Below are 15,554 nucleotides of genomic sequence, written 5' to 3' on the forward strand. Positions count from 1 at the left end.
ATTTGCAAATAAATTCATAAAAAATCCTACAATGTGATATTCTGGAATTTTCTTTCTCATTTTGTCTGTCATAGTTGACGTGTACCTATGATGAAAATTACAGGCCTCTCTCATCTTTTTAAGTGGGAGAACTTGCACAATTGGTGGCTGACTAAATACTTTTTCCCCCCACTGTAGATGTACACTGTCGTGAATGAGCCTAGTCAGTATGACCTGGTTACTCCTCCAGTCTCCAGTCAGAGCTATGGTAACACTGAGGCAAGGAAGATGAAGAAAAAGCAGAAGAAGCACAGGAAGAGGCCTCAACCACAGGCAGCTGGGGGAGCAGCGAAACCCAGACAGAGAGGAAATGACAGGTGTGGGTAGACTGTATGCAGATGTTCCTCTGCCGGAGGTTCATCTTATATGGCGACACCCATGTCAGATCTCGGCCCTGGGATGGAGTTGGTAGAGTTGCCTGATGGCACCTGGGCCATGAAGCAGATGACACCACGGATTGTCGTCACCTACGAAGGAACCAATGTGTTACCTGACTCTGTATAGACATCACATGTAAAGGAGACAATGTTTTATGTAATTTTGCTTAAATGTCACGTGTAAGGGGGAGGATGCTTTGTGTGGCTGTAGTCAAAGTAGGCATGGATTTGGCAATTAAAGGGTATAAATCCCAATGTAAAAGAAAGGGAGCGGAGCGGAGATTCTGGGGAAGACTGATCAGGAGCTGATTGATGTATTAGAAGTCAGAAGACCTTTGGGGTAAGGTAAGTGTGGTGTTATTTGCATATTGCATCCTGATTGGCCATATGCTAATGAGGGCCTGTGGGAATGTAGGGGTTCATGAGGAAAGCATCACTCTCTCATGTGGCTTGTAATGTGAAGCAACGTGAAGTTAGCAATAAATGTGCCTTCATAAAGATACACCGTTAGTAGTTATTTTACTCACGTACAGACAAGTTTGATTACACGACAGTAAGAACAGAACTTGATTGTTATTGTCAGAAGCTTTTGCATTATAACTGCTATATAAAAAACAAAAGGAGCACTGGGTATCTATAGTTTGTCCTTACTCAGACGAAGTGTCAAACCCCTGCTTTCAGCTCAAAATTAATTTCAAGAAGTTAGTCTTAGCTGAAACCCTATACCCGGGACTTAGCAAGTGAGACTCACCCGTGAGGGTGTTGTCCGGTCAACTAGAAAGGGAGGACCAGCTGCTAGCAGGAGTGTCTGAGACTATGCAGCACTTATAAAAAAAAAAAGTATAACCCCGTGGTTGAACGTATTCTGCGTGAAAGGCGAGATAACACGTAGCAAGAGCCGGGCCACGTTAAAATAGCGCAGAGCGGATTATAAATAAATATTGGATTGCTCGTTGGTGTTGTACACAAAAATAAACCCAGCTGACGCGTAGTATACCGTGTCACAAACTACAGTAGGAAGGAGTGAGTTAACCTCTGTGGCAAGCAGAGATAGACCAAGAGGGGTGATCCGGGTTGATAAAGTGGAGCCCAGGGCTTCACTGCTAACTCAGCCTAGGGTAGGAAGATAGGGAGGCCCCCTCACCTGGGAAAGAGGCTCATACCACCAGATAATCCAGATCTACAGCGTGCGGTGGGAGTTGACCCACCCTGTGTGGTCAAGAGAAGATCCACAGGCAAAGAGTACCCGCACGTTAGTGAACCTAGTAGGACCGTATGGGAGGCGGCCCGTACTAGTCACCTCGACAACACGGAGGGCGAATGTCCGTAACATGCATGTCAATCTCCTGGCTCAAAGTTGAGGAGAGATTGACTGCATCACTATTGGTCGTTGTGCAAGGTGTTGAAGGTACCTAAGTGTCTGTTCAAGCAGTTGGCATACAGTTTGGACACTCATCGGTATCACACAAGACATGCAATCAGAGGTCTCTTCACAGTCCCCAGGTCCAGAACAGAGGCTGGGAAATGCACAGTATTAAATAGAGCCATGACTACATGGAACTCTCTGCCACCCCAGGTAACTCAAGCTAGCAATAAAACCAGATTTTAAAAAAAGATAAGGGACTGTGGAGAGAGCCATTTTGATATATTTTGTATTGTAATTTACACTGTATTGTGTATTATGTAAGTGGGTGGCCTTGCACGAGCCTTGGCTTGTATGAGCCGGAATGGGCAAGACAAAAGATTGAAGTGCCTTTGAACGGGGTATGGTAGTACCGGTTTGTGTCAAGAACTGCAACGCTGCTGGGTTTTTCACGCTCAACAGTTTCCCGTGTGTATCAAGAATGGTCCACCACCCAAAGGACATCCAGCCAACTTGGCATAACTGTGGGAAGCATTGAAGTCAACATGGGCCAGTATCCCTGTGGAACGCTTTCGACACTTTGTAGAGTCCATGCTCCGATGAATTAAGGCTGTTCGGAGGGCTAAAAAAGCGGCAATAAATACAAGCAAAGAAAACTAAGGAAGGCTAGAACCAGGTCCAGGCCTTCTATGAAGTCAGTCACCAGGCATTAGACAAGATCCTGAAGGAGAAGACAGACCTCCTGTTAGACTCCCACCACTGTCTGTGAAGGCTGAAGCCCAGGGTGACCTACTCTGTTCGTCATGGATACTGTGGTGTTTGAATCATAGGAACAGGAGGGTCTATCTATCAGCCCCTCCCTAAATGGCGCCACTGTCTCTCTGATGGCCACCAGGACTGAGGTTGTTCAGTCCCCCTGTCCACTGGTACCCCGTGTATATAGCCAAGTTATTGTTACTCATTGTGTATTTATTCCTTGTGTTATACTTTTTCTATAATTTCTCTTTCTGTATTGTTGGGGAGGGGCTGTATGTAAGCATTTCACTGTTAGTCTACACCTGTTGTTTACGAAGCATGTGATAAATAACATGTGATTTGGTTATGTTCTGTGTGGTGGTTGTGGCGAAGTCTCTGTACACCGTGGTTGGATCATGGTTCCAACTTGGGAAGGAAGAGCGAAGGCTCCTTATCTGGGGCCAGGGTTTGTGACCAGCCGCTTCAGAGGTCCTACCGCCATCAACACCAACACCGCAGGTCCTACTGGATTGCAGACTGTAAACACAAATTGTACAGAAGAGTGGTTTACAGTATATAAGAAACTCTTTGCTGTACACAGACACATATTATAAAATGTAAACACAGTCAAGCCCATCTCTAACACTGATTCAAGTAGAATATGGAGCCATTGAAGTTTATTATAAAAAATGTCCATACAGTCGTGCTTTGCTGCCACAGGGTGCCTTGAACGTGTGCATGGCATCATGAAATCAGGAGAATACCAAGGTCTCCATTGAAGGTCATGGGTCTTCCAGCAGGACACTTCAAAAAGCACCCAGGAATGGTTCAAGAGAAAACGCTGGACTGTTCTGAAGTGGCCAGCAATGAGTCCATTGAAAACTTATGGAGAACTGAAAACAGCGGTTGGGAGATGACACACTTCAAATCTGAGAGAACTGGAGCAGTTTGCACAAGAGGAGTGGGCAAAACTGCCAGTACAGAGGTGCAGGAAGCTCATCGATGGCTATAGGAAGCGCTTGATTGCAGTTATTTTGACTAATGGCTGTGCTACCAAATATTAAGTCTAGGGTGTCAATAATTTTGTCAATGCCATTTGTTTAGTTTCTGATTTAAATGGATATATTAAGTTATGAATAAAAAACAAAGGTTCTGTAATATTAACAGTGAAATAAGGAATTGTGGAGACCAAATACTTTGGTCAATTTCAACTTATTTTTGAAATTAATTAACTAATTGTGAGTAACTTGACAAAAGCGCAAGGGTGCCAATATTTTTGGCCACGACTATGTTGATTAAAGAATTAAGTATAATGACTGATAAGGGAAACTCAGTCCCTGCAATGACACAAAAATAACCAAGTCAGTCAGCACAGTACAATCTGTATTTATTTTCAACAAAATTGTCATTTACTCGCATAACTTTGAAGCACAGTACTTAAATTGCACAAAACGATACAAGTAGATTAACTTTTCTCACTATGGTAACATTTGACCTTTTCTGTAAATCTGGTACCCTCGCTTTGATAAAATGAATTTGAGAATACTTTGGAAAATGTTCAACATTACATTACACACAGCTTCACTACTTCATGTCACGTAAACATGAATTAAGGCACTATCCTTATCTCACTATAAAACACCAGTATCAAACAAGACAAAATTGTCACTCTTCATCAGTGAAGCATTTTTACAGACACCATCACACCAACCATCACCATATCATCTACTCTGCCTCATCATACTCATTCTTTCCTCAGTTCACCTCATCCAGTTCCCTACTACATCTAAAACCAACAGAATTAACTACAAACAAACTAACTAGTACTACATTACATGTCACTATACATGGCCCTTGTGCATTTTCTGCTGGTGTATCCTGAGGTTGCTCCATTCTGGGAACCTCTTCCTGCAGTGCATACAGGCGAATGGCCTCTCTCCCTTGTGGACCTTCAGGTGCATCTTCAGCTGGTGCTGGTGGGAGAACCTCTTCTCACACTGGGGCAGCTGTAGGATTTCTCCCCTGTGTGCACACTCTGGTGCCTCTTCAGGTTGAACAAGTGTGAAAAACTGGCCCGGCACAGGTGGCAATTAAACGGTTTCTCCCCTGTATGGACCCTCTGGTGCCTCTTCAGGCTGAAAGAGTGTGAAAAACTGGCCCAGCACAGGTGGCAGCCGAAGGGTTTCTCCCCGGTGTGCATCCTCTGGTGGATCTCCACCTGTTTGGGGAAACTGAAGGCTTTCCCACAGAACGAACACGGGAAGCGCTTCTCTTTGGCGCTGCCACCTTTACTGATTCTGTCTCTACTACTGTCATTTGTCAATGGGCTTGTGTTGCCATTTAGTGTTGAGGCATTGGCATTGTCTGAGGTCTGGTTTAACATTAGGACAGTGTGAGGAGGATGAAGGCCAGGGAGTGTCTGTGTTGTCGCAGGGTCCATGTTCCAGTTGATAGATCCTATAGAAGGCAGGCTGAAGGCAGCACCTGTTAGGGGGTTAACCTGAGGTGCCATCAGTCTCTCTGAATCACAACTATAGGAGCAGGACGGATCATTGCTAGCCGATTCTGTGTCTGTTCTCACACGGACACCTCCCTGTCCCCGCAGACCAAATCTACGCCTCGACCTGGTCTCAGCCAGTCTGTTGTCATGGAGACTAAGTTCAACTGTTGTTTTGTAATCGACCGTCTGTTTCTGGTTGTGGTTAACTGTGTTGTTCCCCAGTCCAGAGTTTAAGACGCTGTTCCATCCACTGACCACTATGTCACCTCTGGTCCTGGCAAGCTCAGTGAAGTTGTCCCCTGGGCCCTTGGCTGCACTGGTCTGGGTCTGGAAATCCAAGATGGCCGCCCAGTCTCCTCTGTTAGCCTCCAGCCAACCACCTGCAGGAAGAGGTTACAAACTAGACTACAAACATGGCAGAGAAAACTCTACATATGGAGTTTTTTTGAGTCAATTACCTGGTCAAGTTCATACATTGTGTTTCTTTTGTATGTAAACGTTAGTTGTATTGATTTCATTTTATGACTGATAATAGCCAGGCGCATCACTATTCCCACTGAAGATCTATTACTGTATGTAGGCTATATGTATTTCTTCCTTACCTTGCTCCCCCATCTTTACTCCACTCAGCAGATCAATGCTCTCTGGTCCGTCCTCTATTGTCTCCTCTTTGACTAGCAGCAGATCAGACTTCCCATTCTCCATGTCTACTGACTGTAGGGGATACAGAGTGAGAGGATGTTGGATCAAGAAATCTGATAAGAGCACCTTGCTATGGAGCATATTCTGATTGGGCAATGAGGGATTGCTATGAGTATTATGCAAACATGGTAGTTGATTTGATACTATACTAATGGTTGGATAATTCAATGGCATGGTCCCACACTTAAGACAAAAATAATTAAGACCTGACCTAATATCATTCAGACAGTAGTTCACAGAGGCCTCACCTCAGTGAGACTGTGTGTGGTCCTGTGCTGCTCAGCTGGTTCCTCTGTGGGTTCAAGAGGAGGTGAAGTCTGGTTGTCCTCCATGACCATGGTCCCCTCAGGGTTCCCCAGACCCTCCTCACACCCCTCCTCCTTCACCAGCAGCACCTCTGGACCCTCCTCCTCCTGGAATAGAGAGGTGATACAGATTACACAGACATGCACTACCAGTCAAAAGTTTGGACACACCTACTCATTCAAGGGTTTTTCTTTATTTGTACTTTTTTTTACATTGTAGAATAATAGTGAAGACATCAAAACTATGAAATAACACATATGGAATCATGTAGTAACCAAAAAAGTGTTAAACAAATATATATTTTAGATTCTTCAAATAGCCACCCTTTGCCTTGATGACAGCTTTGCACACTCTTGGCATTCTCTCATCCAGCTTCATGAGGTAGTCACCTGGAATGCATTTCAATTAACAGGTGTGCCTTCTTAAAAGTTAATTTGTGGAATTTCTTTCCTTCTTAATGCATTTGAGCCCATCAGTTGTGTTGTGACAAGGTGGGGGGGAACCTTTAACGTTTCTTCAAGTGCAGTCGCAAAAAAACATCAAGCGCTATGATGAAACTGGCTCTCATGAGGACCGCCACAGGAATGGAAGACCCAGAGTTACCTCTGCTGCAGAGGATAAGTTCATTAGAGTTACCAGCCTCAGACATTGCAGCCCAAATAAATGCTTCACAGAGTTCAAGTCACAGACACATCTCAACATCAACTCTACAGAGGGGACTGTGTGAATCAGGCCTTCATGGTCGAATTGCTGCAAAGAAACCACTACTAAAGGACACCAATAAGAAGAAGAGACCTGCTTGGGCCAAGAAACACGAGCAATGGACATTAGACTGGTGGAAATGTGTCCTTTGGTCTGGAGTCCAAATTTGAGATTTTTGGTTCCAAATGCTGTGTCTTTGTGAGACACGGTGTGGGTGAACGGATTATCTCCGTATGTGTAGTTCCCACCGTAAAGCATGGAGGAGGAGGTGTTATGGTGTGGGAGTGCTTTGCTGGTGACACTGTCTGTGATTTATTTAGAATTCAAGGCACACTTAACCAGCATGGCTACCACAGCATTCTGCAGCAATATGCCATCACATCTGGTTTGGGCATCGTGGGACTATAATTTGTTTTTCAACAGGACAATGACCCAACACACCTCCAGGCTGTGTAAGGGCTATTTTACCAACATGGAGAGTGATGGAGTGCTGCATCAGATGACCTGGCCTCCACAATCCCCCGACCTCAACCCAACTGAGATGGTTTGGGACGAGTCGGACGGCAGAGTGAAGGAAAAGCAGCCAACAAGTGCTCAGCATATATGGGAACTCCTTCAAGACTGTTGGAAAATCATTCCAGGTGAAGCTGGTTGAGAGAATGCCAAGAGTGTGCAAAGCTGTCATCAAGGCAAAAGGTGGCTATTTGAAGAATCTCAAATATAAAATATATTTTGATTTATTTAACAGTTTATTGGTTTCTACATGACTCCATATGTGTTATTTCATAGTTTTGATGTCTTCACTACTTTTCTACAATGTAGAAAATAGTACAAATAAAGAAAAACCCTTGAATGAGTAGGTGTGTCCAAACTTTTGACTGGTACTGTACACTCCCTCAGGTACGTACACACGCACACACAGATAATAAACACACTTTAAACATGGAGTGTTTACTCCCCCCCCCCTCCCTATATTTGAGTCCTATACTATAGTTACAGACTGACTTCATTGTTGTTAAACCCATCATGGTGGACATAAATATGATGTGGGTAAATATGAGTCATCAGACAAACCTGACTCAACTATTTTGATGTGCACAGTAGGTGTTTGTTAGTGTGTGGGTATATGTAGGTACAGTGCAGTGAAGGCTGCTGAGGGGAGAACAGCTCATAATAATGGCTGGAATGGAGTAAATGGAATGGTATCAAAAACATGGTTTTCCTGGCTTTGATACCATTTCATTCACTCTATTCCATCCATTAAACTTCATTCCAGCCATTATTATGAGCCGTTCTCCCCTCAGCAGCCTCCACTGGTACAATACCTTCAGAAAGTATTCATACCCCTTGACTTTTTCCACATTTTGTGTTACAGCCTAAATGTCAAATTGATTAAATTGAGTTTTTTTGGGGGGTCACTGGCCTACACACAATACCCCATAATGTCAAAGTCGAATTATGTTTTTCAAATGTTTTACTAATTAATTAAAAATGAAAAGCTGAAATGTCTTGAGTCAACAAGTATTCAACCCCTGACTTTAAGACAGTTATATAGTTATAATGATAATGGCTGTGATAGGAGAACAGAGGATGGATCAACAACATTGAAGTTACTCCACAATACTAACCTAATTGACAAAGTGAAAAGAAGGAAGCCTGTACAGAATAAAAATATGCCTAAACATGCATCCTGTTTGCCACAAGTAATACTACAAAAAATGTGACAAAGCAATTAACTTTTTGTCCTGAATACATTTTACATTTTAGTCATTTAGCAGACGCTCTTATCCAGAGCGACTTACAGTTAGTGAGTGCATACATTATAATTTTTTATATATATATATATATATATATATATATATATATATTCTTTTTTTTACTGGCCCCCCGTGGGAATTGATCCCACAACCCTGGCGTTGCAAACGCCATGCTCAACCAACTGAGCTACATCCCTGCCGGCCATTCCCTCCCCTATCCTGGACGACGCTGGGCCAATTGTGCGCCGCCCCATGGGTCTCCCGGTCTCGGCCGGCTACGACAGAGCCTGGATTCGAACCAGGATCTCTAGTGGCACAGCTAGCACTGCAATACAGTGCCTTAGACCACTACGCCACTCGGGAAAGTGTTATGTTTGGGGCAAATCCAATACAACACATTACGGAGTACCACTCTCCATATTTTCAAGCATAGTGGTGGCTGCATCATGTTATGGGTATGCTTGTAATCGTTAAGGACTGGAGAGTTTTTCCTGGATAAAAAAGAAACGGAATGGAGCTAAGCACAGACAAAATCCTAGGGGGAAACCTGGTTCAGTCTGCTTTCCACCAGATACTGGAAGATGAATTCACCTTTCAGCAGGACAATAACCTAAAACACCAAATTACAAATCTACACTGGAGTTGCTTGAAACCTGAAAATGGTTGTCTAGCAATGATCAACAACCAATTTGACAGAGATTGAATATTTTTTAAAATAATAATGGGCAAATGTTGCACAATCCAGGTGTGGAAATGTATGCACTCACTAACTAACTGTAAGTCGCTCTGGATAAGAGCGTCTGCTAAATGACTAAAATGGAAATGTAAAATGGAAAGCTCTTAGAGACTTACACTGAAAGATTCACAGCTGTAATTGCTGCCAATGGTGATCCTAACATGTATAGACTCAGGGGGTTGAATACTTATCTAATCAAGATAGTGTTTTATTTTTCATGATTTTTTGAAAAACATTTTAGAAAAAGAAATCACTTCGACAGAGTATTTTTTGTAGCTCGTTGACGAAAAATGACAATTGAATCCATTTTAAATCACACTTTGTAACACAACAAAAATTGAAAAAGTCAAGGGCTGTGAATACTTTCTCTAGGCACTGTATGTAGGCCCTAAGTGTATATTGGTTATAAAGCACTGTTGGGTGTATGCAGAATAGGGTGAGATCAGATGGATGTATACTAAAGAGAGTCCCAATGAAAGTCTTAGAATGAAAAGTCCCATTTTGTGTATATTAAACATAAAGTTTTATATATACCATATGAAAACCACACATACACGTCTTAGTAAAAAATTGCCATGAACTTGATAAACTGCATTAATTTTCTCATTAAAAGTGCATTGGGAAAAAAATACGGTCGTTGAATAGAAGTAATGAAATAGGCATTTGTGAACAAATGTCTGAATTTGCAATATATTCTACCCCAATATATTCAACACTGAAATCTGTTACTCTCGTTATTCCAAATGCATCTGTGGATATTTTCTGCTGACAACAATGAAAAGTAATCTTTGTCTTTAATGCAATGTTTGATCTAAACATCAGAAGATATCGAGTGGAATGGTTTCTATGTTATAGAGTGGAATGTTGTTTCTGCTGGTGTATCCTGAGGTAGCTCCTCTCAGAACCTCTTCCTGCAGTGTGTACATGTAGGGCTGTGGCGGTCATGAAAATATGTCAGCCATTAACTGTCATGCAAAATGACCACCGGTCTCACGGTAATTAACCATGTAATTAACAAACACGGTTAGCATCTCCGGGTTTCCACGCATACAAGCCACTGATGCGCGCCTGTGGAACATCTACAATTAAAATAAGTATTAAAAATCCATGTAATATACACCATCACAATAGATCCATTATTTATTATAAGCAGGTGTTAAGAAACATGATATGAAGAAAATGTATTTCAGAAGAACTGAATTTCATATTCTGAGTCGGCGTACTGTATGTTACTGATCTGGCTATGCCATGCCAATAGCAGACAAGATATGCTTAATTCCTGTGCAATTATGATTATTTTATATTATATGATTTTATTGTTAGAAGAATATAAGTGGACATTGATTAATAGAAAGGATATTTTTCTCTAACGACTGCCGAGCAAGTGCGCAATGGAGCAGCTATTCTGTGTTGAATGTAAAAAGTGATCATTTGAAACAGGTCCTATACACTTAATTTAAAGTTATTTGGCAACTTTAGTTGTGAGACAAACCTTAGAATGTCTTAGAAATCAAAACATATGGGCTGGCTGCATGATGCGACTATTGATGATTTGAAAGAGTTGCAAAAAAGGCATGCGCTCCGTTTCTTGCCTAGACTGCACAAGCTGTTCATTAGTCTCTCATTCACAAGTGATAATATTCTCTCCCATCAGACTATTCTCAATTTAATAAGGTCTTTAAATATTATACTAAATAATATATTTGTGAAATTAGTTTAGATTTAGAATGGGCCATTATCAGCTGCATGGGCATGCCATCCATGTGCACTTGAATAGCGAACGATAGTATAGCCTTAATTAATATGCTTGTACTGGACAGAGTTGATGAAATACGAACGCTATAATAGGTGTGTTGGATAAATGACCAGCTCCTGACACGCATCATTAATTCAATATGAATAAGATTTATTTGATTTCATTCTTCATTAATGTAACCACAATGTTCAGTTGAAATGACTCGCATATGCACGCACCAACAGCAGGGACATCTTATTGATCAAATACATACAGTGCTATGAAAAAGTATTTGCCCCCTTTCAAATTTTCTCTACTTTTGCATATTTGTGATACTGAATGTTATCAGATCTTCAACCAAAACCTAATATTAGATAAAGGGAACATAAGTGAACAAATAACAACAATAATTACATATTTATTTCATAAACAAATTATGCAACACCCAATTCCCCTGTGTGAAAAAGTAATTGCCCCCTTACACTCAATAACTGGTTGTGCCACCTTTAGCTGCAATGACTCCAACCAAATGCTTCCTGTAGTAGAGAAAATTAGAAAGGGGGAAAATACTTTTTCATAGCACTGTATATAAAATGTGGATTTGGGCTAATTCACCATCTGAGTAAGTGGAAACTGAAAATGCATTAGCTAGAAAACGAAATATAATATGCTGATAGTTAGCTGTGTAATTGATTAATCTAACAGTTAATGTGGTTAGTTAACAGTTAATGTAATGTCCTGAAAACTTTGCAGTGCACCCAATGTCTATAGGCCTATGCAATCACTGCAAATGGCAGAATTTGCACCGCTCCGCTCCATATAAGCTATATCTCAAAGCCATAGCCTACTAGACACTTTGGTTAAAAAAGGTGCTCCATCGGTCCATATTGAGAGTTGAGTTATAAATATAATACCTACAGAAATCTGAGACCCTCCTCTTTCCAACAGTCACAACAGTAGGCCTATTTGCTTTCAAAACTATGATTTTCCCGCAATTGCAATTTGAAATGTTGCAATCACAACGCATTTCTCTCCCTCGCCTCTCCCACCCACTTGGAGCGCAGAGAGAGATAGAGCGTGGTTTGGAGAATGGATGAGATATTTCGGATAACAGCAGCAAGTCTATTTCAATATAAAAATGTGGAACTTGAATGTCATGGTCAGTACACCCGCATTTCAGAATGCAACACACATGTAAAAAGAGAAAAAATATTCCAGCAGATTATTCAAGTTCAATCATGAAGTGTTTGATGCGATTTTCAAAGCATTAGTATTAATGTCAGAATGACTTGAGGGACAATATAGCGTTGAGTACCAGGCCATTAGCGTCTTGAGCAAGTTTGGTAGTCTACTAACGCCCATCAGCAACATTCATTTACAGAGCGCAGTTTGAGTAGCCCAGTTACCATGACTCAACGTTCACGTGGAATTTGACTCATGACTCGTGACCACTGGTGTGGCGGTAATACGGTCGATGTAACAGCCCTACACACAGGGGAACGGCCTTTCTCCCGTGTGGACCTTCAGGTGCATCTTCAGCTGGTGCTGGTGGGAGAACCTCTTCTCACACTGTGGGCAGCTATAGGATTTCTCCCCTGTGTGGACCCTCTGATGCCTCTTCAGGTTGCAAGCCTGGGCGAAGCGCATGTGACACTGGGTACAGCTGTAGGGTTTCTCCCCTGTGTGGACCCTCTGGTGGATCTCCACCTTCTGGGGGCGGCTGAAGCCTTTGTTACAGAACATGCAGAGGAACCGTTTCTCTTTACTATTGGCTGATGTGGCTCCTCTTCCCTGAGCCTGGACTCTAGCCCTGTCGTTTGAGTTCAATACCTGATCGAAAAGGACACGGCCGTGTGAATCGGAAGGTGCCATCGACGTGGACACTGGGTTGGGATCCCTGAGTGTGTGTAAAGGGGAGTGGGTTGAGACATTTGGATTTGTCTGTAAACTTTCCCTGTAGTCTAAGAAGTCACTGGTGTTGCCCTGCGAGTGTCCTTCTGTTAAGTGAGTCTCGTCTGCATTCCATGTCAGTGGAGTGTCGCCTTCCACTTTCACAGTCACCTCATCTACGACCAGACCCTCCCCTTTCTTATCTAGGCACCCTTCAGAGTATACACTACTACTGTACCTGTTCCAGTCCCCTCTCATTGGATTAGTCTGTGTATCTAAGCCCACAGGCATGTCACCAGGTATCATCTCTGTAGCGTATGAACAGGACGGATCACTGCCAGTCTGTAACGTGCTACCTGAGTTCTGATGGGACAGAACCGTCCTCGGGCTCGTGTTACCGTAAAGTAAATACTCTGAGCGGGGAGGAGGAGGACAACCCAGACGCCCCAGACCCGTTAAAGTCTCTGTATCTGTCTCTGACTTGAGGACGGCGTTCAGCGTTCCACTGACCTCCGTGATGCTTTGTCGAGTTATGGGTGGCGCTGGGGCGGTGGTGGGGTCCTCCGTGGCTACAGGGGGCGCTCCAGCCGTTCCAGTCTGGATGTCTCTTCTGTGCCATGAGTCCTCCTCTTCTTGAGACCTCTCCAGCTTGACCCCAGGCCCTCCAGCCTCTGCATCCTGACACAAGAAGAGGGGAGATTATTACCGATACATGAGTAGAATTGAATAACAACGTTGTAGGGAAATCTCACAAGCTCCCCTAAGGCAGATAAATTAGGATGTACATGTAAGCAAGTGAATAGCTGAGGGAAGCCTTTCTGAAATAAACTGGCCACATTTGATGTACTGTCATTTTGATGTACTATTATGACACTAACCTCTATCACGATAACATGCTGGGTTGAGGTTCCACTCCCCTCATCAACAGTGATTGCTTGGTCATCTCGCCATGTATTGTGTCCCGCCGGCTTCACAAAGTTCCTGTGGCCTCCAGTGAGATGTCCTTCACCTGAGAGTGATTTGCGGAAAAGAGGTGGTTAGGTTAGCTACTGTAAATGATCAACGCTATATTGTACACTGTCTACAATTGGCAAGGATGTAAGGTAACACTTCAAATAACTTCTTGATATAGTATTTATAGATCAGTAGATTATATTCCATGCATCCTATTGTTTTCAATTAGCAACTAATAGGAAATGCAGTAAATGAAGAATCTGGTTAGAATATGATAGTGTGTTTGTGCAAGATAGCTAAGTAATCAGGGGCATTATTGCATACTATCCAAAAACTGACCAGGATGGAATTCTGGTTAACCAAATGTGGTTAACACATTTAAAGTCACATATGCACAGAGGGGAACGGGGCGACCTTCTGCAAAATGTATCCCTTGCTTTTTCCACATTTTACATTCATAAATAGTTCACATAAATACAATTAAACTTTCACATCAATACATTTTAGTTCATAATTACATAACGTGATTTACAGATTTAAGTGTCCATGGGAGTTTTTGGAGTCCATCTTATTTCTTATTGTTAGTTCTGTTTTGATTTGTAATTTTTTTAATTGAACAAAACGTTATTTCATAGTCATAATGCATCTTGCCTTCCAAATGTTACTGTTCACAATGCATATTATTGTCCACCATAATTCTTTAGTAATGTAATCCACGTGAGTATCGAAGAAACCGTGAAAGACAGACTTGGGATTTATACATACATTTTCTGACAATTGTGCACGGAGTATTTTTTTTTTACATTCTTGTTTCTGCAGGGTTCTGGTTGCGGTATGCAACTTCACCACCATATTTAATCAGATATCACTTTATAAATCGTTTTGTTCAAGTTTCAAAATTAATATTTAAATGTATGAAATTGACTGAGATACCAGATATTTTGGTTCCGTAACCGTATTAAAATCCCCACATAAAATTACGGAATATCCCACACATAAACAGCCACTTATGTACCTCTTGCGGTTCCTCTATATCGGTCGAGGATCTTGACACTTCTGGGACGACTGGCAAGAACGCGCTCTCGCATTGTCTTGTCTGCGCGGTCCCGTGACACCTTCAGTTCCAGTAGCTGTAGTTTCCTCTGCAATGCCCTGTTTTCTTTCTGGCTTTGAGTTATTTCCAAACGAAACACTGCATAGTCGTTGTCTACGAGTTTACAAACCTCTGCCACGGCTGCATTCGCTAGCACCTCCATGATGGAGGCTATTTGAGTGTGAAAAACCATACCGTTAGCCATTGTTAGCAGCTTGCTACCTAGGGTTACCTAGATAACATCAACCTGTACTGTCTCCAACGCGAATTAAAGACTACCTGGGATAAGTATGTGATGCTGTGCAGGGTGTTAATAAACGTCTAAATAACAACAACAAAAACGCTAACGTAGAAATTGTTCTTGGTCACTGTTCACTTCCGTTTAATTCGTCTTCTTCTTGTAGTTCTCCGGCAGACTAGACGCTTTGTTGCGTTTTGCTGCCTTTCACAGGTCGGAGAGTGAATAGCACATTTTGATCACAAAAAAGGGAAAATTAGGAAAACATCAATTGCACCACCATCTAACCCTAGATATATCCCACTACTAATTTGACCCAATCAGATCCTACACCAGGCTGTTGGCCAGGGAGGCTGGAACCCCTTCTCTCAAAACCCTGTGTAGTTCTTCAGCACTAAAATCTGACACCCAAAAACGTTTCTGCTGC

At 42.3% G+C, this 15,554-nt stretch overlaps 1 pseudogene across 1 annotated transcript; it reads right to left on the reverse strand.

Annotated features, from left to right (window-relative positions):
- Positions 1-4,355: 4,355 nt before the first annotated feature.
- Positions 4,356-15,298, reverse strand: LOC311110349 (annotated as a pseudogene). The gene is made up of 6 exons (XR_014615592.1): positions 14,812-15,298; positions 13,721-13,851; positions 13,353-13,520; positions 5,965-6,129; positions 5,617-5,728; positions 4,356-5,394 (listed from the first exon to the last, which is right to left on the reverse strand). The product of XR_014615592.1 is annotated as an uncharacterized misc_RNA (transcript).
- Between the last annotated feature and the right edge of the window lie 256 nt (positions 15,299-15,554).

This window comes from Coregonus lavaretus (genome assembly GCF_964263955.1).
Source record: "Coregonus lavaretus genome assembly, contig: SUPER_35_unloc_3, whole genome shotgun sequence".
NCBI lineage: Eukaryota > Metazoa > Chordata > Actinopteri > Salmoniformes > Salmonidae > Coregonus > Coregonus lavaretus.